Below are 24,300 nucleotides of genomic sequence, written 5' to 3'. Positions count from 1 at the left end.
AATTGTGCGACCATGACTTAATAATGATATGATGGTTGCCATCGTAAAACAAAACAAATGTCAAAAAAATGCATTAAACAGTACACTGAACTGTATCACATGGCTGAGGACCAGTAAGCAGATGCAAGATTGTATGTTTTTTGTTTATGTAATTGCAGGGGGCATTATTGTACCACAGTGATGATTTCATATGTATAAATATCTTATTATTGAATGATGCAATATTTAGCCCAGTCCATACAGCATCCACTTTTGACTTGTCATAACTTATACCACCCCTACTTTATTTACTTTGTCCATTAATTGAACCAACATATTGACAATAGGTTTCCTTAATGTGATTTTGAGACAACAATTAGGGAGATAAATTAACCTAAAAAAGATAAATATTTCCCCTATAGAAAAGCATGTCCTGAATAAATGAAAAGGGAAACTGCTATTCATGGATGTTTCTCAACATCCAGGATTCATTACACATTTCAATTCATATTTTAGCAGGAAAGATAGTGTTTGCATATCACAGAAAGATTTTGTTTTTGTGATCAACTTTGTATTAAGTAAAGACTGACTGACAGGATATATCAATAAACAGACATGGCATACAAAGTAAACCAACCCACCTGCTCCCACCCTTTCCTACTCTATCCTACCCTGTCCCACCCCGCCTGAGTGTCTGAGTGTCTTCCTGAAGGAGGCAATAATTACTTTGACTGCAAAGGTACCCAGACAGATTAACTTGTGTTTAGAGAGTTTGACAGAGGGGATAAGCAGTGAAGTCCATCAGTAACCGTTTACAGGGAGTAGGATAGAGTTTGTGTAGAATTTTGGACTGGGTGTACTGGTAGTTTGGGTTTCTAGAACAAAACCTTACATTGGAAAGAATGGTGTCCCATGAAAGGGGTGAAGGAAGAGGTGAGAGGTCTCTGCACCAAAGAGAAATCAAGAGCAGAGATTTATAGGATGCTTTGAAAAGTAAAGAGTAGAGGCTAGAGACATTTTTTTTTCTTGGGAGAGAAAGAACAAAACAAAGAGTACAATGAGTGATTTGGTGGTTAGTCAGAGAAATCCCAAGTGTTCTGAGCACTGATTGGAGTTGATAGGCCACCTATTGAGATAGCAGGGTTATGAAATATAGGAGTGAGGGAGTACCATTTTTTTCAGATGGTGCAGGTAAAATGGAAAAATAGGTCCCAAGGAAAGTTTGGCATCTTTACACTTTACAAGGAGGTAAACAGAGCACTCCAAAGAGAAACTGGGAAAGCAAAGGAGGATTCTGTAGGGAGCAATGGAGGAGGATGAGGGAGGGGGGCACAGCTATGACAAAATAGGGCAGAAAGTGAAAGCCCAATGGTATAGTTCTAGATCTTACAGTGGTATACCTGCACTCAATTTACAGTATCTCTAACCACGGTTGAATGTTTAAGGTTTGGTCTCTTACCATTCCAGAGGAACCTTGAGATCAGTGACCTAACTTCGGACCAGTGTTTAGTAGGAAGTGGAAATGGCAGCATGGAGTTAGCGAAGTTGAAGCAGGGTACAATATTCATTTTGATAATGGCCAAATAAGATTGAAAAAGGGAGTGAGATTAGGCCAGGTATTTATTTAGTTTTTTGCATCAGTGAAAATAGGGTGATAGTTATTACATGATATGTCTGAGATGCGGGCAGTAATATCAACTCCCAAATATCTTATACTAATAGATACAGGGATGAGAGACGGTAGGGAGAACTGACAGCACATATCATTAAGGGGCAAGAAAGATGATTTAGACCACTTAATTTTGTAACTGGAGTGGGCTTTGAAACACCTGAACTGTTCTAGCACACAGAGGGATGTCAGTCAGGGCATTACCTAGGTAGAGGAGGATGTCATCAGCATATAAGGATATTATATGACTAGAATTTGAAATTGTAATGGGAGCTAGAAGCTGGGGAATACAGATGGCAATTGTGAGTGGTTTGAGAGATAAGCTGAAGAGTAAAGGAGACAAAGGACTGCCTTGCCTAGCTCCCCTATTAATGGAGAAGGGACGAGATATTTGAATTAGACAAGAGAACTGCAGAGGGAGAGAATTAAAGAGTTTTCACCAGATTTATAAAACTTGTACTGATACACATTCTCTCCATGACTTGCCATAAGAATTGCCAATTCATGTGATCAAAAGCCTTTTTGGCATCCAGGGAAAGGAGTTAGGGCTAGGAAGAGCGGGAGCGAAATTAATGACATGCAGAAGTCATCTCATGTTATCTGAGTCTAACCGTGAATGTATGAAACCAGACTGATCGGGGTGAATTTCTTTGCTAATGACTTTCTGTTAGCCAGAACTTTATCTAGCAGTTTTATATCCTTAAAAATGAGGGAGAGGGGTCTGTAACTCTGACACAGAGTAGAGTCTTTACTTTGCTTCAAAAGTAGAGTAATAACTGCAATATTAATACTAGGGTATAAATGGTTAGAGGAGGCAGTTGCACTGATCATCTCAAAAGGGGAAGGAATAAGTGTTTCAAGACTGTGGAAATTATATCAGGTGGGAACCCGTCCATCCCTGGGGTCTTGCCTGTGCTCATTGAGTCTAACGCCTCTAAATTGAGGCAAAGAAATGGAAGCATCTACAGGAAAAGCCTCTTCCTTAGTGAGACAGGGGAATGGAAGTGTGTTAAGGACTGATTTGATATCTGAGGGAGTTGTATCAGAGTTATCAGTAAATAGTTTAGAGTAGCAATCTACAAATCCATTATTTATTATATGGGGATCATTTAACATTGAGCCAGATTTAGTATGGATAGGAGGTACTGAGGCAAAGGAGGAAATTTTCTTAAACCTAGCAGGAAAAAGCTTGCTTGGTCTGGCCCTGAAGACATGATAGCGAGACCTGGTATGGTGGATTAAGAATTTGGCTCTTTGGATTAAAAGGCTATTAAGTTCAGATCTGCTGTTAACAATCAGTAATTAGTGTTCTTTATTAACCATATGGAGGCGTGCTCTTTCTCAAGGTCTTTTATTTTTTGGAGTTTAGAACGTGTCAAATGAGAGGAAAGGGGATAGTAAAGTCCTGAATCAAGCTTTTAATTGCCTCCCAGATGGCACCTGCATTATCTACAGAGCCAATATTAAATAAGAACTCCTCTAGTTTGATAGCAGTTGTTTGCAATATGAATTTCCACCTCAGAGCGCAAGATGTTAAAAATGGAAGGAACAACTGTAAATGACTACACTTATGGTCAGATATAGCAGATGAGACCAATGAAGAATCTGAGACCAGCAAAGTCAGGTTGCGTGAAATGACAATACAATAAATGCAAGACTGTGAAATATGACAGAAAGAGAAAAAAGTGAATTCTCTGACTGAAGGATTAAGTAACCAAAATGGCAGTAAAATTACATAAAGAATATGTAGAGTGATGGTTGGGGGAAAAGGAGGGGCAGTATGGGGTATAGCTATAGGCAGAAATGAAGAATAACTTACAACCTCCTAGCTCAGACTTCAAGCAGCAATATCGATCCGTGTTGTCGCTAACCAGTTCAAAAAAACCTTTATCTATATGGTGCAGCACTGTAGAATAAGAGTATCACATCTTTTAGGGTGAATGGAGGAGGACGCAGCCACTCTGTAGAGCTTATTATTACAGAGGGAGATATCTGCGTCCAACAGGTGCAACTCCTGAATTAAAGTCATGTCTGTGTGGTGATGGTGGCCGCTGCCCTGAGTTCAGGGCCCTGCTGTTCTACAAAATAATGTTAAGCTTTGCCATAATTAAATTGACAAAGGAGACTGGCAGAGGATATAATAGAATGACAAGAAATGGAAGTAATAGTATGCTGTTTTGTGGCAATCAGTAATGTCACAAACATAAAAACCAAGTATCTCCTTCATCTCCACATTATGATGGGTTATGGTGGATTGTAGGGCTCGGACATCCTTGATCAGTTTCGCCTGCTCCTCTTTAATAGCTTTCATGTTGTTATGTATTTCAGTGAAGCTGATTTGCATTGTAGTATTCAGTATGGTGGAGTGTTTGAGAAGAAGATTTTTTCCCAGTAGGCGTCAATATTGACAGTGGATTCTGCCACTGTCAGCTTCTTTAGTGGGTTAGTAGGCTAGTAATGGGGTCTCCAGCCTGAACAGACATCCATGCTTAGTGACAGAGAGAAATATGGTACAGCCTTTTGATTTAGTAGTAAAAGTAAGGTGGGAGAAACAGTTACAAAGTGTGTTTTATTGGCGTGAGGTGACAGAGCTCAAATCTTAGCCAGCCATCATGGTGAAGCATCACATGACTTCCCAGAAAGAATTTTTTAAACAGTGTGGACAGTTAATCTTTTGCCATATTGGTGACAGGGCACTTTGAAGCCTCAATGTAGGGTATATTTTGTTCAAGTGTAAGGAAGACGCCCATCTTAAATGTGTAAATGGATTTTTTAGAATCATTCATGTGGATTATCATTCAGTAAGTCATACTATGTCACAGAGGATTTATAAGACAGGGCTGCATACCTGTTATTATCTGGTTGTATCAAATAGTAGGAATATTTTCTATAAGATGCTTGCTGGCTTTTTCATTAATCAATCATGAGATTAGATTTCAGCAAATGTAAGACCATGAACAGAATCCACCAATACAAATGTTCAAGTGTGTGTTCATCTAGTATCATCTGTTTTCATCTAGTACGAACTTTCTCTGAGTATAATCCTGAACATCTGTGGCTCAGTTACCTAGAGAACATAGAAGAAGGTGTTTTTAGGTAATCTTTGGAATTAACAGAAAACAACTGAGACACCATAATTTATACGTGTTTACCATAGCTTGTAGTGCTATTGGGATTGTAACAATTTAGCTTACAGTATATGAACAACACAGCAAGATTAACTGTATAACATACATTTTCACATATATTGAACTCAAGTTACGATAACAGCTGCCAGAGCCCATCTTGGTATGATTGAATGCAAGGTCCCAATCAGTGTAATGTTGTGATACCCTAACATAATAAAACACAAAAAGGGGAGCAGGCTTTCAAAAAACCCACAAAACAGACCAGAGATTAGGTTCAATATAAGGAGAAATTCTAAAGAAAAACAACACAATCCTGAATTAATTAAATAATAATAAAAAAAGTAACAGAACAACAGGTAGTTGATGGAAAAATAACTAAATACAGTATTTAAAGCATAACAATATTGTTCATACAAATAACAACACTATTTATAAAGACAAATAAATTATTCAACCAAGTATAACAAAACTAAAGAAACGGATGAAGCCCTAGAAAAACCAACAGTTTTGCAGTCATTGCATACATTGTTTATGTGCTGTAGTGAGCCCATCATGATCAAATTCTCCTCTATGCAGATGCATAGCCCTTTTGTGGTGATGAAAAGCGTAAAGACTTGAAAACGTGTTACTTTATACACCATTCTATGATCATATTGTTTGGCTGTTTTTATTTGGGTACAATTATCTTATTGTCACCAAGTGTTTAATTAAATAATGTGATTTACATGACACATTTTTTTCACAAATGTTGATCATACTTAGCACCACAAATGTAGCAATATTATTATCTGTATTCAGTAAATGTTATTTTCCCTGGATGGGAAATTTAATTGTTCATGTGTGTTACAACTGAATAACAAATATTAGACAAATTAAAGAGAAAATGTACAGTAAATTGAAATAAAACACTATTTTATATAACATGCTTTGAATCCCTTGCATTTCTTGCCAAGCTACTCTTTACCATTAATTGCTAAATGTGTTAATCATTTCTTTTACCACATTGTTTTTACTTTACCTTTCAGCATTCTATTCCTTTTCAAAATGCTAAAATGGAATGCAGAGTGCACAGGATGAGCAAGATCAATAAGAATTTGATTAAGCTCTTTTAGGACAAAGTCTGCCTATAGCTGTTCCAAAATAATTCTGATGGCTGATTTAATCACACATTGCAGTTTAACTTTATCTTGCATATACATAATTCTAAAATCATAGATCAGACTAAAGAAGAGAACATTTTCAGAACTACAACATACAACAAGTACACCAGTGTACTCTAAATTCATTCATTTTATGAAAGAAATGCAGTATTTCTTGACTATGGTCAAGGCAAAGCCTGAAAATCTAAGTTCATCATCACAAGTAGATAATGTAACTTGCTCAACCAATTCTCCATTTACTAATTACTGTCCTGTTTACTTTTTGAATTATTATTGTTATTTATGTTATCTATTTTTATTGTGATGTATGTGATGATACTGTGGCACTGTTGAGTTTAAATTTGGAAGCATTATTTTGAGCATTTATTTCCATGGATGCCACCATATTGTTGAAGTCAACAAATTCCACTGCTAATCAACAAGAGTGATGGTGATGACTTTTTTCACAAAACATTGAAAAGACTGCTTTGAATAAGAACATATATGAAAACAAGGAATATTTGGGTTTAGTTTGGTATTAATGTTGAGAAAGTTTTTTGACTATGAATTCTGGTTAGTGGTCTGCTTGTGGTTAGTGGCTCCCTCTGATCTCTAAGCTTCAGCTCTAACCAGGATCTGCTATTATTTATTACATTCTATTTAAGTGAAAATTTTCAAAATTATTTGCAACTAAAATTTCTCCAAGTTATCATAACCTTTGTAACAAATTGCTGAGGTGTCGTTTTCATAGCCTTGTCACTTCTCGTCTGGATTATTGCAATTTCCTTTTCTTTGGTCTTTCTCGCAGATCTCTTTATAAACTTCAACTCGTCCAACTCCCCCTCGCTTCATCCCCCTCTATTCACCATAACACTCCCATTTTGCAGCAGCTTCATTGGCTTCCAGTTCAGTTCCAAATTCATTTAAAAATTCTCCTACTAACTTTTAAGGCTATTAACAACCTTGCCCCACCATATCTGTCTGACCTGACCATGTTGCCATTCCCTCCCGTATCCTTAGATCCTCTTCCTCCATCCACTTCACTGTCCCCTTCGTCCGTCTTACCACTATGGGGAGCACAGCTCTCCAGCTCTGGAACTCACTACCATCTGAGTTTAGAAATATTGAATCATTTTCACTTTTCAAATCTAAACTTAAAACTCATTTGTTTAAGACTGCTTTTTCTCTTTGATTACAATTGCTCTGTCTGATTTTAACTTCTGCGGTGGGCTGGCACCCTGCCTGGGGTTTGTTTCCTGCCTTGCACCCTGTGTTGGCTGGGATTGGCTGCAGCAGACCCCGTGACCCTGTAGTTAGGATATAGCAGGTTGGATAATGGATGGATGGATGGATTTTAACTTTTGTATTTTACTTTTGTTTATAATCTGTGTTTTGTCTATTGTTCGGTGTCCTTGAGTGTTTAGAAAGGCACCTACAAATAAATAAAATGTATTACTATTATTATTATTATTGTTATCAAACAGAAAAATTGGAACACCCAAGTCCAGGAATGCAAAAAGACAGAATACACAAAGGGGGTTTTGAAGGATAAGTCAAAGAGAGTGTTAAAACAGAGGACAAAATGTGAACCAAAAACTGTAGACAAGAAGAATAGCAAGAAATCATAACCAGAAACACCACTAACAACTCAGACAATAGATTTTTTTTGTGTTATTGAACCCTAATCATGAATACAATTTTAAATGTTGTACTAGTATAAATACTGTAGCATAAATGACGTCAATGGTTGCATTATATGAGGCCTGCTTTCAGGAAACTAGGAATATGATCCAAGCAAAAAAAGTTCACAAAATGGTGGCAGGCATAATACAAAACAGAATAAATAAAAAATAGAATGCTGGAAAGAACTTAAAAAAATAATAATTAACAATGCTAGTAATGTTCCATGAGGCATAATACATAATTACTTGCAATCATTTATAAACCCTCACTAGAAGCTGGACAAAAGCAGAAAATAATTATTAAGGGCAGAGACTCATAACATTAGTGTTTTCAGCTGACTTTTGTATACATTTTCCTATTCATACTGTAATCTTGTTTTATTGAAGTTATTTATTTGTATTTTTTTGGGCTCAGCTATTTTGTATTGTTTATTGTTGCTGTTCTGGTTCCCATCACATAACCCACCTTGGGCATCAATCCTGATGCTATTTTAGATGGTGGCACATCATCCTGGTTTTGGAATTATTTCAAAATAGGCTACAAAGAATAACTTCAATAAAAATAATTTGGGATTCTTTTTGATTAGGGACAAATTCTTTAAGAGTGTGTTTTTGACCTAGCAAATTCGGTCCTCTTTTCCTGATCATTCTTTAGGTTTTGCTCTTAGAAGTTTCATCTACTTATCAAAACAATTTTTGTCCTTTGGACACGACATTTTTGCACCTTGTGCTAACAACATTGAGCATGTTACACTACTAACTTTTGCTTCTGAATTCAATGACCATCTCTTTTGCTTTCTTGATATTTACCTTGAGAAATATCAGAGCAATATTAATTGAAATTGGATGTCTCACTGTTAAAACATTCGAGTCAATGTTACTGAAAAGAACTGAACACACTCCTAAAATCTATAAATATAATCTTTATTAGATTTTAAGTTTGCTCGGCATCAAAAAATCGTGTGTTTTTCATTCAACTCACAAGGAATGAACAAAGAAAGAGACAAACTTTAGGTAAATAAAGGACAAAAAATCATGTCCTTGCTTTGTATTTGACAGTACAAGTATTTCCTTCTAGAAAATGCTCTCCCTGTCTTGCCGCTTTGGATCACTCCCACTGAGCCTTTGCCCCATTTAATGTCCTAATTCATGATTCAGGCTCTTGCAGGGAAAACTTCACTTTGAGCTTTCTTCTAGGTTTCCATATCAAAGACATCACTACAAAATCCCAGGATTAAAGGGCCACGGGGTTCTTTGACAGTACTTGGAAAAACTGGATCCTTGAGTCACTACTAAGATATTAACATTCTCACAATTAAGTTAAATTCTAGCTCATCTGCCATCCATAATAGGCAGTGATGTCAAGCTTATCCCATACAGAAAGCTTTTGCTGTCACATGCCAACCTGAAAGATTTCAGCTCTCTTCCTTTGGATCCTCCAAGCCCCCTCTCTCACCATGCCACTTCATTTAATGTGCTTCCCGGGCACTCTTTATGATAAGGTTTACCCACACACTGATAAGGAGAGGTATCCTGCTGTTAACGTGATTTTCTTGTTGTTTCCTTGGAACTCTGTTGTCCAATGCCAAGCACCTTATATTATACTCCAGGAAATTCTGTTAAACATATTATATACTTGTCTTTCACTTTTTCAGATTAGCAAGTAAAGGGTTAACTCTTTGCCAGTGGAGATAAACAACATATTTAAAGTTCAAATTGACTTCATAGGTCAAAGAAGGTTATCTTTACTAAAGGTAGATGCAAGCCTCTGCTACAGTCATGAAAGTTATTATCTCAGAAGGTCTTAGTGGGGTGCCGGGATGAAGTCTTAGAAGGAGCCAGGTGGCAGAGGGGATGTAGTTTTATATATACTTTTATCAGAGATTAAAACAGGTTATAAAACATTTTCCCCTTAGTCTTTGAAGCAGCATTTCCTTATAAAATATCATTGCTCAACAAAAACACATTTCCTAAGAAACCAGACATAGCTCAACAAAATTCAAATTAAAACATTAAGAAATAAATGTTCAAAAAGAATTTGTTAATCTGTTAATTGATGCAGTGTGTACATTAACTTTGCCTTCTCATTGCAGTTCAACTTTTAGTCCTTTCGATTCTTCTGTTGCCTTCCTTTTGAGGAGTGGTTTACACCCTGGACCTGCTACTAGAAAGACAGGCTTCAGCTCCCAGCTACAGGAGCAGGCAAGTAAGAAAATGGATGAATAGATAGTGATAGTCGAAGTAGAACAGAAGTAGTAGCATGTTGTTTAGAAACAAATACTTAAAATACTTAAATTAGAAAATATGAGTCAACAATACTCAGATGTCAGATAGAAATGTGCATTGTGAAGATTTCCATATTAAAAATAAATAACAAATGTTGCAGGTGCCATGAAGACTGGTAACATTGCATTGACTATTGATAATGATAAATACAATGCAGTCCATGACTTTGTAGTTTACAATTAGAGTGTAATACCAATACTAATAATAGTTACTGTATTTGATTGTTTCATAATTTAAAAAGACTATTTCAATGAAAGCCTGTTATAGCACAATAATCGAACCACCTCCATAGACATATTGCTTCTCTGCCTCAAATGGCACAGTTGCTTTAGTCTGCTTCATGATGTAGCTGCCAGTGCGAGGCTTAGGAGTTGACCCCTGGTGTGAGATTAACAATGGCGTATGCTAACATTCCATATGACAAATGGCAGTGCCAGTTAACATTACCTGTACATTTTCAAAATGTGGAATTACCACTGGGAGCATTGAGACAGCAGAGGTACCCACTGCACAAAGTTCATATTTACTACCCATCAGTATCAATGGACAAATCCTGTTTTATTATTTACTTTTTCATATTCTACAAACAAAAGAGGCCATCACTAAAATGTTCAGTTAATGTTATTAATATTTTTGGCTGTATTTCTGTCACATGAACCATAGTATGAAAATCATACTGTTCTACTGTGTAGACTCTTGAAACTGCCATAGGAAGAATAAAGTCCTCACAGATATCAAAACAGTGCTAGGCCTCTAAACTCCAGCAACTAAAGGATGAGTACAGGGAAGCTAGATAATGGACTGCTCAAAGCTGGTAGGTGGACTGTATGAAATGTGTGTTTGGAATCCTGAAGGACTAATGCGGGCATCAAATGCATAGCAGTATGGAAAGATTGGCAGTCAATAAATTATTTTGGGCTGATTTTAGCAAATCTCTGTGATTTTTGCCAAAGTTAATAATTTAGAGATGACAGAAGTATACAAACACTACACTAGCTTTAGCAATTACAATAGAGACTGGCAACCCAGTATTAGGCCCTTAACAGCAATGTGGCAATTATCCCTTTTAAGGTTTAAGAAAAATGTTTTTCTTTACACTTTTTTTTACAAAGGGCAAAACAGAGCGGTGCAGTTGCTAATGTGGATCCAGCATTCTGAATTCACACTGTACACTTACTGTAAATCTGCATCAGCTATGTTTTGGTCATTTTGGTTTTCTTTATATGTTCACAAACATGAGAGAGTTACTTTACAATTTCAAATTCCAAGTTTACAAAACAAAATTTGTAGAGGTTCCAAGGCCGGAAGACCATCCATTCTCCACTGAGCATTCCACCTATCATAAATTATCTAAAGAAGTGCCATTAAATATTAGTCTGACAGCAGCAACACACTTTATTATAGACATTACATTGAGTAAACAACTAGAGGAGGATTCAGTCATATGGATATCATACAAATCACTCTTTTATGTTATACTCTACTTGGGTTGCTTGACTACATTTAAAATCCTGTTTATTATTATTATTATGATTATTATTATTAGTATTATTACTGTAATACAAATATTTAACACTAGAATTACCAGAGCCTACGAAAAAACTCGTAAATCCGTCCCACCTTAAATCGCTTCTTAAAATCGTTCACAGCTCTCCACCAGCGTCTTTTGTCATCTAAATGTGCTGATAAAAATCAGGCTGCAAGCAGCCAGCTATTCCATTCTCCCACCGACTTAGAACATGCAAAAACTTCTCCCAGCTCATGCCTTGATTGATTTTCTGGGAGTGAAGTGGAGTTTTAGAGTGGAAATAATAGATCGTTATTTGGAACACACGCATTTCATGTCTGTTCCGTTTCTACAGTAATCTGTGTAAACACATTGTTAAAACAGAAAGCGTTTTTATATTCTACTAGTAGATGACAAAATGTAGGCATAAACTATATAATGTATGACGCCTGAAGTATCAAAGAAATACTCAAAAGATACAAATCTAACACAACAATTGCGCTTTTATTCAAAAATATAACTGCAGAAACAAAAAGCCACCTTAACATGCGACATTGACACCTGTTTATTATGACTGCCTCTATGGCGCAATAGAATCAGCTGCCCACTGGAAATCAAAAGGTTGCGAGTTTGATCCTGCACCTCTCCATTTTGAGAAGTAAACTGCTCTTAGTCTTACTATTTTAGAATAAAACATACATTTGATTTCAGTCTGTAACAGCGGTGTAATTTATGATACTTGTAAAGGTTAGCTTTGTTTTTTTTTTTTTTAGTCAGTTTTATTATCTCAGCCGCGTTCACGAGCCCAAACACACCCACCCCCGCATCTGACACTGCTGTTTTCACATAGACACGCTGTAACAGAGGTTAACTCAGCTCCCTTGTACATCGGAGCAAGAATGCACATACCATTGCTTGCATACTAAAGTGTCAGCATGCACTTTTTGTGGCATTACACATGTATTTTTTGAGCATGTCTGTGCCAAATAAATAACATTCGACGTTTTGAAGAAATCATTTTATGGCACGATTTACCTTTATTTATTTACTTACTTCCTAAAGCCTAAAGTCACGAGTAGCGTGCAGAGGGAATGCTCAAAAATGTGTGTAATGCCACGAAAAGTGCCTGCTGACACTTTAGTATGCAAGCAATGGAATGTGCATTCTTGCTTCGATGTAGAAGGGAGCTGAGTTTACCTCTGTTACAGCGCGTTTATGTGAAAACAGCAGTGTCAGATATGGGAGTGGGGTGTGTTTGGGCTCGTGAACGCGGCTGAGATAATAAAACTGACTAAAAACAAAGCTAACCTTTACAAGTATCATAAATTACACCGGCTGTTACAGACTGAAATCAAATGTATGTTTTTATTCTAAAATAGTAAGACTAAGAGCAGTTTACTTCTCAAAACGGAGTGGTGCAGGATCAAACTCGCAACCTTTTGATTCCCAGTCGGCAGCTGATTCTATTGCGCCACTGAGGCAGTCATAATAAACAGGTGTCAATGTCGCATGTTAAGGCGGCTTTTTGTTTCTGCAGTTATATTTTTGAATAAAAGCGCAATTGTTGTGGTAGATTTGTATCTTTTGTGAAAGTATTTCTTTGATACTTCAGGCTTCATACATTATATAGTTTATGCCTACATTTTGTCATCTACTAGTAGAATATAAAAAACGTTTCTGTTTTAACAATGTGTTTACACAGATTACTGTAGAAACAGAACAGACATGAAATGCGTGTGTTCCAAATAAGGATCTATTATTTCCACTCTAAAACTCCACTTCACTCCCAGAAAATCAATCAAGGCATGAGCTGGGAGAAGTTTGTGCACGTTCTAAGTCGGTGGGCGAATGGAATAGGCGGCTGCTTGCATCCTGATTTTTATTAGCACATTTAGATGACAAAAGACGCTGGTGGAGAGCTCTGAACGATTTTAAGAAGCGATTTAAGGTGGGACGGATTACGAGTTTTTTCGTAGGCTCTGGTAATTCTAGTGTTAAAGTATACATCAAAGAGTGCAAGAACAACTGTAATTCATGCATTTATTTTTCTGGTGTTATATAATAATTTCAAATGTTTATGTGGTTTACAGTAAAATTATTTGTATGTTTGCATCCAATCTCTGTTTTAAAGAAGACCATGTAAGCAAAGCAACCATATATGGCACATTTCATACAAATTAAACCAAAAACAAAGTGGCAGGTTGCCAATATTTGAATGCTAATGAATTGACCTTTATATTTTACAACACCCTTCTGCACGAAGGACTGGAAGGAGATCTATACGTTCCTCGGGCCACGAGGGAGCAACCACCCTGGATAGCAAGGGGACCACTGAGAAGTAGTAGGGAGGCTCAAACCCGTTGGGGCCCGTGGCTAACACCAGGGGGTGCCCCAAGCTCCACAAAGCCCGAGAGATCTACACTTCCGCCATACCTGGGAAGGTGGAGGAAGGACCTTCCAGTGACGCCTGGAGTGCTTCCGGGTGCTCATCCACAACACCAGGAAGTGCCGCCGGTAGAACATCAGCAAGAAACCTGGAGCCTACCGGGTGAGTATAAATGGGACCACCTTCCTACAGTTGGGGAGCGAGAGTGTCAGGAGCTGGAAGTGGACAAAGCTCCAGCGACAGGAGGAAGAAAGGCCGCCCATGGATATTTGAGAGGGGTTTAGGGGTGTTTGGTGCAGAAGCACTATGTGCTGTGCAAGACTGTGTTGGGACTATGGGTGAAAATAAATGTGTGTTTTATAACCCTGCTGGTGTTAGACTGATGGTGTTCAGACGACCACTCACACACCTTAAATATATATTTAATTTATTTATTAGGAAAATTAACAAGATAAAAATAAGTATTTTAACTAAACTCCTATACCATTTTAAAATTTATTTTGGGTTATGTAAAAAAGTAAAGAAGTTGATGCAGATAGAATTTAAGTTATATGAAATAGAAAAAGATTGCCTGCTAAGAAAAGCATTTAATCGCTGACAAAAAACAGAGGGAGACACCACTCTATAGTTAATTTTAAATTCTGTATTAATTTCGTTTACCAGGTAGTGAATGTTTAGGGATGGAGTTAAATAGTGCTAAACCCACACTTGGGTGCCTAAATATAAAATATGTTCCTCCAGATTCCCTTCTTTAAATGTTCTAATCTGCTTGCCAAATTTTACCACTTGCTGTAAGCACATCAGCAATCCAATGGTTGAACACTCATTTGCAGATTTGCCAATGTCCGAAGCTAGAAGTTCTACTATCACTACATCTTAACAAATAAAGCATAAATGTAAGAGCCAATCTTAGAAAGTTAAAGTTTTGAGTTAAACTCACATTGATGTTTGCTTAATTTGAATAGAATATTAATGTCTTTCATAGTCATAGCTTATGGTATAGTCTTTTCCCCCTATAAGTTAGCAAGAGATAGAACCTTCTTACTATAACTGAATAACAGTGTGATAATAAGCTCAGTTTGTTTGGAACAAGTCCCAGTAAAGAAGGACTTGAAAGACCCATTTAAGCTTAGAAATGGGATAAGCATACAGTTTTCTGACCGTTTTGAAATGGTTCAGAAATGTTAAGTGAGAAGTAACGATTTGTGATGTAACAAGATTAAGCTTAGAATTGAACTTTTCTTAACATTAATCTTTTCTTTTTGTGTGAACTGTTTTACTTCAAAACTTAACTAAACTTACAAAAAACCAAGATATTTTGTCTGTGGAATCATTTCTACGCGTCAGGCTTTTGTTGAATCCCACTTTTTTTGAGTTGAAGCTACAGAACTGGTAATTTTGGGAAAACGCAGCTACAATACTTTTTGCCCCTGAAAATAATACATGTATAAAACCAAACATTATTTAGTCCTTTAGAGACTTGCTCATTCATAACATATTTCATTTTTTTGAACACTTTCTCCAGAAGTAAAACTTATCACTGGAACATTTCTTCCATTTTATGCAAGTCAGAGACCTTCTGTATAAAAAGCTGGTTTATTCATTACAGAAGCTCTATTCTTGTATGTACCACTAAAGCTGAGAAAAGAAATTATGTCCAAGATTGCATCAGTTTTACCGTAATAACACATCTTTGGGTAATCTGAAACAATGCTCAGAACAGGACTTTACAAGTAGGTACTCAGAAAATGAATGGAGGTTAACCATCTTTTCCTTCTTCTTCTTCTTCTCATTTCGGGTGTTCGTGTTAAGGGCTGCCACAGCAGGTCGTCCATATCTTCCTGTCCTCTGCATCTTGCTCCATTACACCCTGCCACCTTCATTTCCTCTCTCACCACATCCATAAACCTTCTCTTAGGCCTTCCTCTTTTCCTCTTGCCTGGGAGCTCTATCCTTAGCATCCTTTTCCCAGTATACCCAACATCTGTCCAAACCAATGCAATTTCACCTCTCTGACTTTGTCTCCATAAACAGGGTAAATTCTTCCTTAATCTTCTATAGAAATAATGTTATAATTTTGAAATTACATATTGCACTATTAATTCTTCTTGATATTTGTCAGGGATGTTTTGAAGCACCTGTCTTCCTTGGCCATATAGTCTACCTATAATCCTCATTGCACTGAGATTCTTACCCGCATATCTAATAGACAATAGATTAAAGTGAACAGCTAAAGGATGACTCTGTTATGATAATATAAATTACTATACCTGTGCATCATACTATTTTGACCAACTGGAAGAAACCCACTATTATGGTACCTTATGTATAATATGAATTTGGAGAAAACACTAAATTAACATAACAAGGAACAATTCCAAAATTTGCCACCATGTGACAAGCCCTTATTAATGTCAACCTAAAATATCTTTTTTCATAGCTATCTAAACAAGCTCATTTGCTGCAAGCCGTTTTAAGACTTTACCTTTGACTGTGCTGCTTTTCACTCTACTTGTTCTCTCATTCTTGGTGAGGATGGGGGGTTCTGAGTGTGATTCATTGACAACACAATACATTACTATATCTGACTTACTGAATTTGAATTTGCAAATTATATGTATATGTTCAAAATAATACAAAAGGGAATCTTTCTTAAAGTTAGTTTCTATTCCAAACAAAAAAAAGACACATTCCTTATTTCTGTAGTGAGATATTAATGTATGGTAATTACAATTAAAAGCATGAATAGATAATAAAAGCTAGAGAACTGGGTGGAAGGAAACTGTTTTGACACACTGTTGTTTTTAGACTCTCTGGGACCTAATCTCTTCTGAAAAGTCATACATATATGGCCTCATTTCCTCTGGAACATTTGTGCAAGCATATGTGAGCATATTTTCAGTTTTATATACTTCTCAGAATAAATATGACATGAATTAAAATATGAACAATTAAAACTGAATCAGGAATAATGCACCATGCTGAGTATGATATATGTTTAATACTCCTTAAGGTCTATTATTATGCTTTTCACAATTTACATTTTCTGTAAAAATATGTGATTTTCTTTTGTTAAGTTTGTTTTTTTTATTTAGTACAGATTTTCATTTTGACAAAATTGAAAAGGAGTAAATTGACCAATATTTCAAAATACACCTTATGCATTTTTAAAAACATTCATCTATAATAGTAAGAAAAAAGTACAACCTGCAATCAACCAATTAAGCCTTGCATTCTGTATCTGTCAAAGCAATATTTGAGCCAACTGAACCACAGACATTTTAATCACTACAAATTAGATTAAATGGGATTTAAAATATTATGTTTAGTATGTTATTTGTTATTGTGCATTTCTCAGTGGTTTATATGTGAGGTGTAAAGCCTTGCTACCACTGACTGTAGGTTGTCTTTCCCAGCCACTTTCTCAATCAGTAACCAGTTATGGCTGCAAAAGGAATTTACTTTGTTGCCTTAATTTTAAATAGCTTGCTTCTTTATGGTTCAGAACTCTTTTTTCCTTATACACCAGCAAAACAATATCATTCTATGTCAGTATTGTGGTACTTTCTTTCTTTCTGTTTTTTTACAATTTGATGCCTCAGCTCCCATATACATTATTTATATATATATATATATATATATATATATATATATATATATATATTAGCAGTAGGGGGTGCTATCGCTCCCTTGAACCCTCAGGTACCACGCCAAACACCAGGTAAAAGTCCAACAATAATTATTTTTATTACAATAATGACGTGCACTAAACACCCTCCACTCCACACTACTTATTAATAAACAATACTCCAATAAATCAATAACAATCCTCCAACTCCCAGACGCGTTGCCCTCTTACCACCCAGCTCAGCTCACCGTCTGGGAGCTCCCGCAGTCCTTTTATATTCCTTTACCAGGTCAGGTAAAAAGTACTTTTCTTTACCCCGGAAGCCCGTCGCTCTTCCTTTGATGCAAATAAGTCCACTGGCCTCCCAACAGCGACTCCCAGTGGTCCCCAAGGTATCCAGCGGGGCTGTGCATAAAAACTACATAGTCCATGAGGCCCTGCTGGAATTCGGGGTCCATCCATGTTGTCGGGAGAGCTTCTCCTGGCAGCCTGGGGGTGAGGGCCGGAATATGAAGCCGGCCATCCATCACAATATATATAGTCATACACGTGCGCTTAGGAGGCAATCAACAGGTCCAGAGGTGAGTGAATGGTTACAAGATGGGGGGTTGTATGAAGGTGCTAATGCCTCTCTTTCTAACCCTGTAGAACTAAATAAGATAAATAATTATTACATACCTGCAACAATCAACAGTTCAGAAAACGGTTCATCATCCACTTCCGCATCCATAACGTCACTTCCGGCTTCTGAGGATGCCATCACTTTCCGGCAACGTCATGATGACGTCACTTCCGGCTCCTGAGGATGACGTCACTTCTGGTCCCACCATGATGATGTCATGTCCGGTTCCCGATGATGACGTCACTTCCGGTCTCTCCCATGATGACATCACTTCCTGTTACAACCATTTCCTGTAGCCATTTTTGCTCTTGTATGAAAGCCGACAGACACACCAGCTTTTTGTCGAATGTCTGATAAAATATGCTTATCGTTTTTGACCAACCAGTGCTCAACATTATACAGGGCCAATCCCCAAACCTTTATAATTGTTTTTGTGACTTATTATTATCACAATTGGCGTAGTCGGCAGGATTTATTGTTTCGACATGACAGAGGGACAAGACCTGAATGTGGTGTTGAACACCCTTGCGGCAGAACTGCAACAAGTAAAGATTCAGCTGGGAGATACCAGGACCAGATTGGTGGAATTGGAGGCTCGCGCTGCGGCAGCAGTAAGAGTGAAGACATAATGGTCAGTACCTCCTTTACTTACCCACTTAACAGAAGGGGATGACATGGAATCCTACTTTCTCATCTTAATGCCTGGCCACAGTCGGAATGGGCCTAAATTCTGGCTCCCTATCTGAAAGGGCTTGTGCAGAGGGCTTACTAATCTGTCTGAGGAGCAGGCCTCCAACTATGATCTATTAACACAAGAGATATTTAAAAACTACGGTGTATCTGCGGCACAGCAGGAGAGGGAGTGGCATGAATGGAAGCTTGACCCAGAAAGATCTGTGCGTACACAACTGTACGAAGTCTGGGGCAAAGTCAGCCGCTGGCTAAGGCCAGATGTAAATAGCACCCAACGGATGGCTGAGCTGTTAATGATCGAGACCTTTATAAACGCCCTTCCAGAGAATCTTGCCCAGCAAGTCCGCAAATAGGAGGTAACCTCGATGGACAGTCTTGTCGAGGACGTAGATCGGCATTGGGGGGGTCTGTAAATCAGGTGGATCAGAACGGATCTGTTGCCAAACCTGACAGGTTCGTGTGCCTTTTAATAAGCCCACCCTATCTACTCCTGATGTCTCCACAAAGAAGAAAGAAAGAACACACTCACCTCCGTGCTGTTTCAAGTGTGGAGGGCTGGGACATCTATTCACAGCGTACCCAACGCCGGAGCCGATGGATTGTTCATTGGGAAAGGGAGAGAGGTATTGTGCTGTTGTTAACCCTTTACCTTCTCTATGTACAGGAGCAGTAGTTTTGAATGGGTATAAAGTAATGGCGTTGTCTGATTCCGGGAGTAACATATCTATTGTTGCTCGCCATTTTGTTTTGCCGCGACTATGGTTAAATAATAGGATCAGCTTAAAATGTGTCCACGGGGACACCCGATACTATAAAGCTACCTCGTATTATTACGGTAGGAGACGTCATGAATAACATAACGGTAGCGGTAATGACGGATCCTCTGTATCCAGTAATATTGGGACAAGACTGGTCTGAAATTAACAGTGGAAAAACAAAAACTATTCCTGTATTAAATGTAGGCCTGATAATGGATGGCAATACAGTTAATCCGATTGCCTCCACGCTGTGTAGTAGCTCCCAAAATACTGAAATTGACACCACCTCCCGTAGGACCTAATGTGACCGAAGCTCCGCCCCTTGAGATCACCCAAGACTCGATTAGCGATTTAATTTCCCAATATAAATTTACTCCTTCATCCTTTAAAAGGGAGCAATGGAATGATGATTCCTTGAAATTTGCAAGAAATGCAGTTGTATCAGTAAATGGACATATGTCTGATGAGACTTTACCACGAATGCCTTACTTTGTTATAAAGAACAATTTATTATATTGTGTGGCAGAACATGAAGGAGCTATTAGGGAACTGCTGTTAGTTCCATGCACTTAGCGTCGCCAGGTGTGTGAATTAGCACATTCTCATTTACTCGGAGCCCATTTAGGGACCGAAAAAACTTTATATGGAGTGTCAGATTCGTCAGATCCCTAGAAGGGACTGCACTCCTCTTATTCCTCTTCCCCTAATTGATGTGCCCTTTGAAAGAGTAGGAATTCATCTCGTAGGACCCATTGAAACTTCATTATGAGGTCATAAATATATACTTGTGCATGTAGATTACACCACGCGATTCCCAGAAGCTGTTCCCTTGCTCTCAGCGAATTCAAAAACAATCGCACGGGAATTAGTAGGGATTTTCGTGCGTGTAGGGATTCCCAAAGAGGTTTTAACAGACCAAGGATCTCCCTTCACCTCAGAAACGTTCAGGGAGGTTGCTAGGTTACTCCGAATTACACATCTGAAGATGTCGGTCTATCACCCTCAAACAGATGGGCTGGTAGAACGATTCAATCAAACACTTAAACAGATGTTATGTATTTCTAACCCTGTAAAACTAAATAAGATAAATAATTATTATATACTTGCAACAATCAACAGTTCAGAAAACGGTTCATCATCCACTTCTGCATCTATAACGTCACTTCTGGCTTCTGGGGATGACGTCACTTTTCCGGTCCCGCCATGATGACGTCACTTCCGACTCCTGAGGATGACGTCACTTCCGATCCCGCCACGATGACGTAATTTCTGGCTCGCGGTGATGACGTCACTTCTGGTCTCTCCTATGATGACATCACTTCCTGTTACAACCATTTCCTGTAGCCATTTTTGCTCTTGTATAAAAGCAGACAGAACCACAAGCTTTTTGTTGAATGTCTGATAAAATTTGCTTATCATTTTTGACCAACCAGTGCTCAACATTATATGGGACCAATCCCCAAACCTTTATATTTGTTTTTGTCACTTATTATTATCACTATATATATATATATATATATATATACTAGCAAAATACCTGTGCTTCACAGCAGAAAAGTAGTGTGTTAGAGAAGTTATGAAAAAGAAAAGGAAACATTTTAAAAATAACATAACATGATTGTCAATGTAATTGTTTTGTCACTGTTATGAGTGTTGCTGTCATCAAGGATTTGATTATTATTATTTCTTTCAATCAGGTTCGTATTTGGAGGATGTGTAGTGTTCAAGTTATATTCCGTGTTTGTCAACCGTTGTAAAGATAACAGGTTTCATTCATCGAAGTGTTCACTACCCAAATCGGTACTCGTGAATCTCAGATGTTTAACAGGCATTCCCGGTATTAAGTTGTGGATTTGCCAGTGAATAATTAGCGGTAGCGTGTCTATGAACTTAATTTAAACTTAAGCTTTACACCTTGCTTTCCTATTGAGATGTCTACAAAGGCTTGTTCAGATTCAGAGGGTTGTTCATTTCTTACTGCATCAATAAACAGCTCGTCTTCCTCTTTATCAGAGACATTACACACTGCATGCACATGTTTACCTTTCCCAGTCCTGCAAAGTCAGTTCACGTGAGCCGCTCAGAGTACATGCATCGAAGGTTCTCAGCTGTGCTTGTGCGATCTTGCGATGTCCACGGCTTTATTTAATGTTAGCTAAGACCCGGCACTTAAAAGTTTCTCTTGCACTTTTGCTGGGTTTGTGCCAAACACTATTCTATCCCTGACCATCTCATCTTCGTTTGCATAAGCACAGTCCTTCACCAGCAATTTTAACTCCATTACAAAGTGATGAAAAGCCTCGTTTTTACCCTGCGTCCTCTCATTAAACTTGTATCTCGCGAATATCGTATTCATCTTAGGCATGACAAACGCCAGCAGCAGCGTGTCTATGAACCTAAGTTAAGCTTTACACCCTGCTTCCTATTTGTTTGCATAAGCACAGTCCTTCACCAGCACTTTTAACTCTGTTACAAAGTGATCAAAAGTCTCGTTTATACCCTGAGTCTTCTCATTAAACTTGTATCTCGCGAATATCGTATTCGTAGTAGGCATAAGAAACGCCAGCGGCAGCCTGTCTATGAACTTAATTTAAACTTAAGGTTTACACCGTGCTTTGTTTCCGCAGTAGCTGCATTTATGAATATGCTTGTATGCGTCACTCGATTCATATTCTTTTGCTGCCTTCTCAATTGTGTAATACGTTTTTTGAACAGGTTTCATTCATCGAAGTGATCACTACCCAAATCGGTACTCGTGAATCTAAGATGTTTAACAGGCATTCCCAGTATTAACTTGTGGATTTGCCTGCGAATATTTAGCGGCAGCATGTCTATGAACATAATTTAAACTTAAGCTTTACACCTTGCTTTCCTATTGATATGTGTACAAAGGCTTGTTCAGCGTTAGAGGGTTGTTTGTTTCCTACTGCATCAATAAGCAGCTCGTCTTCCTCTTTATCTGAGACATCACGCACTGCATGCACAGGTTTACCTTTCCCAGTCCTGCAAAGTCAGTTCACGTGAGCCGCTCGGAGTACATGCATCGAAGGTTCTCAGCTGTGCTTGTGTTATGTTGTGCGATCTTGCGATGTCCACGGCTTTATTTAATGTTAGCTAAGACCCGGCACTTAAAAGTTTCTCTCACACTTTCACTGAGTTTGTGCCAAACACTAGTCTATCCCTGACCATCTCATCTTCGTCTGCATAAGCACAGTCCTTCACCCGTGAATATTTCGCGGCAGCGTGTCTATTGGATTGCTGCTGACGGATGGCCTTATATGGGCAGGCACTCAATTACGTGGGAGGCGTGACGATGAGAGATACAACCGAGCTGCAGGCTATGGCCGTATATATGTACGTAAGTAGGTTCCAGTTATGACTGTTAAGTGCAGAATTTCGAAATGAAACCTGCATAACTTTTGTAAGTAAGCTGTAAGGAATGAGCCTGCCAAATTTCAGCCTTCTACCTACACAGGAAGTTGGAGAATTAGTGATGAGTCAGTCAGTCAGTCAGTCAGGCAGTCAGTCAGTCAGGCAGTCAGTCAGTCAGTAAGTGAGGGCTTTGCCTTTTATTAGTATAGATATATATGTACAGTATGTTGTATATCATGTAGAACTTGTATATGCAATGCACATGGTATTACTGCTCTTTTTCCTGAAAGCCAAACAATTAGCAAAAAAAATAGAACATGTCAAATTTACAGTGACCAGTCTTGGTGTTGCACTCAACAGTAACCTGAATTCTGAGTAACATCTCTTTGCTACTTTAGACAGAACAGAGAGGGATTACTCATTATTGTTTTCTTGCTCCTGTCCATTTTGAAAACAGTTTGAAAAAAATGCAATATAATAAGTATCACAAAGGCCACATAAGAATTGTCCCTGCCAGCCTGTCTAAATTCACGACCCTCTCCAATACAATTTGATGGTTAATAGTGTCAAGAGCTATCACTTTCATATACAGTAGTTTTTTGTTAGAGGGTAACTCATCACACCTTACTCATGGACTTTGATCATGGATCAGTTTCCATTTAATTAAGTTTGCTGTTTTCTAGCACTGCATAACTCTTCTACACCACAGACTTATTTAAGTGAACAGAATTTTCCTAGTAGTTGGTCTTGTAACAACCACACTTTTGTAGTTTAATACTGACAAAACTTTCCTGAAAATCTAGCTGCTGTCCCTTATTCAGTTTTTAAGTTATACAGTGTGAGTTACTAAGTAGACAAATAAAACGTGGGTAGAGAGTTCCAGAGAACTGAAGCTGCAAAGGCTAATAAGTAATGCATGTTGTGCTTGGAATTGCATGAAGATGAAGGTCAGAAGAATACTGGCATCTGACTGGTGGTGTGTATAAAGTGAATAACAATGACAGGCCTACTGAGAATTTATTGCTTGCTATATCAGTAGAAAGGCTGTGATCAACTGATGGTGAGGTCATTAGTAGGGCATCTCAGGTATAGTATGCAAAGGTGCCTACAACCTAATGTTAAAAATAGAGAAGCAATAAACAAAATATTACTGTGCGTAAGACAGAATAAACATAGTACACAAACATCATCTAGAATTTATACATTTAAAACAGTATGCCAACACAAATGATGGCAGATGAGGAAGTACTGTACAATAAACTATAGAATGGAAAATATTTTAACAGACTGGCTTACACGTTGACTTGCACAAACAAACAGCTGGGAGGTGCAACATGTCTAAATATGTAACAAATGAACTTAGGCTTTTAACAGAAGCTCAATAAATGAATAGATAAATACATGTATATACATGCACTATCATGTGAACACACACCACAATGATAAAAAAG

The sequence above is a fragment of the Polypterus senegalus genome, chromosome 10 (assembly GCF_016835505.1).
Source record: "Polypterus senegalus isolate Bchr_013 chromosome 10, ASM1683550v1, whole genome shotgun sequence".
NCBI classification, from domain to species: Eukaryota; Metazoa; Chordata; class Cladistia; order Polypteriformes; family Polypteridae; genus Polypterus; species Polypterus senegalus.
This window is presented reverse-complemented; position numbering follows the sequence as displayed.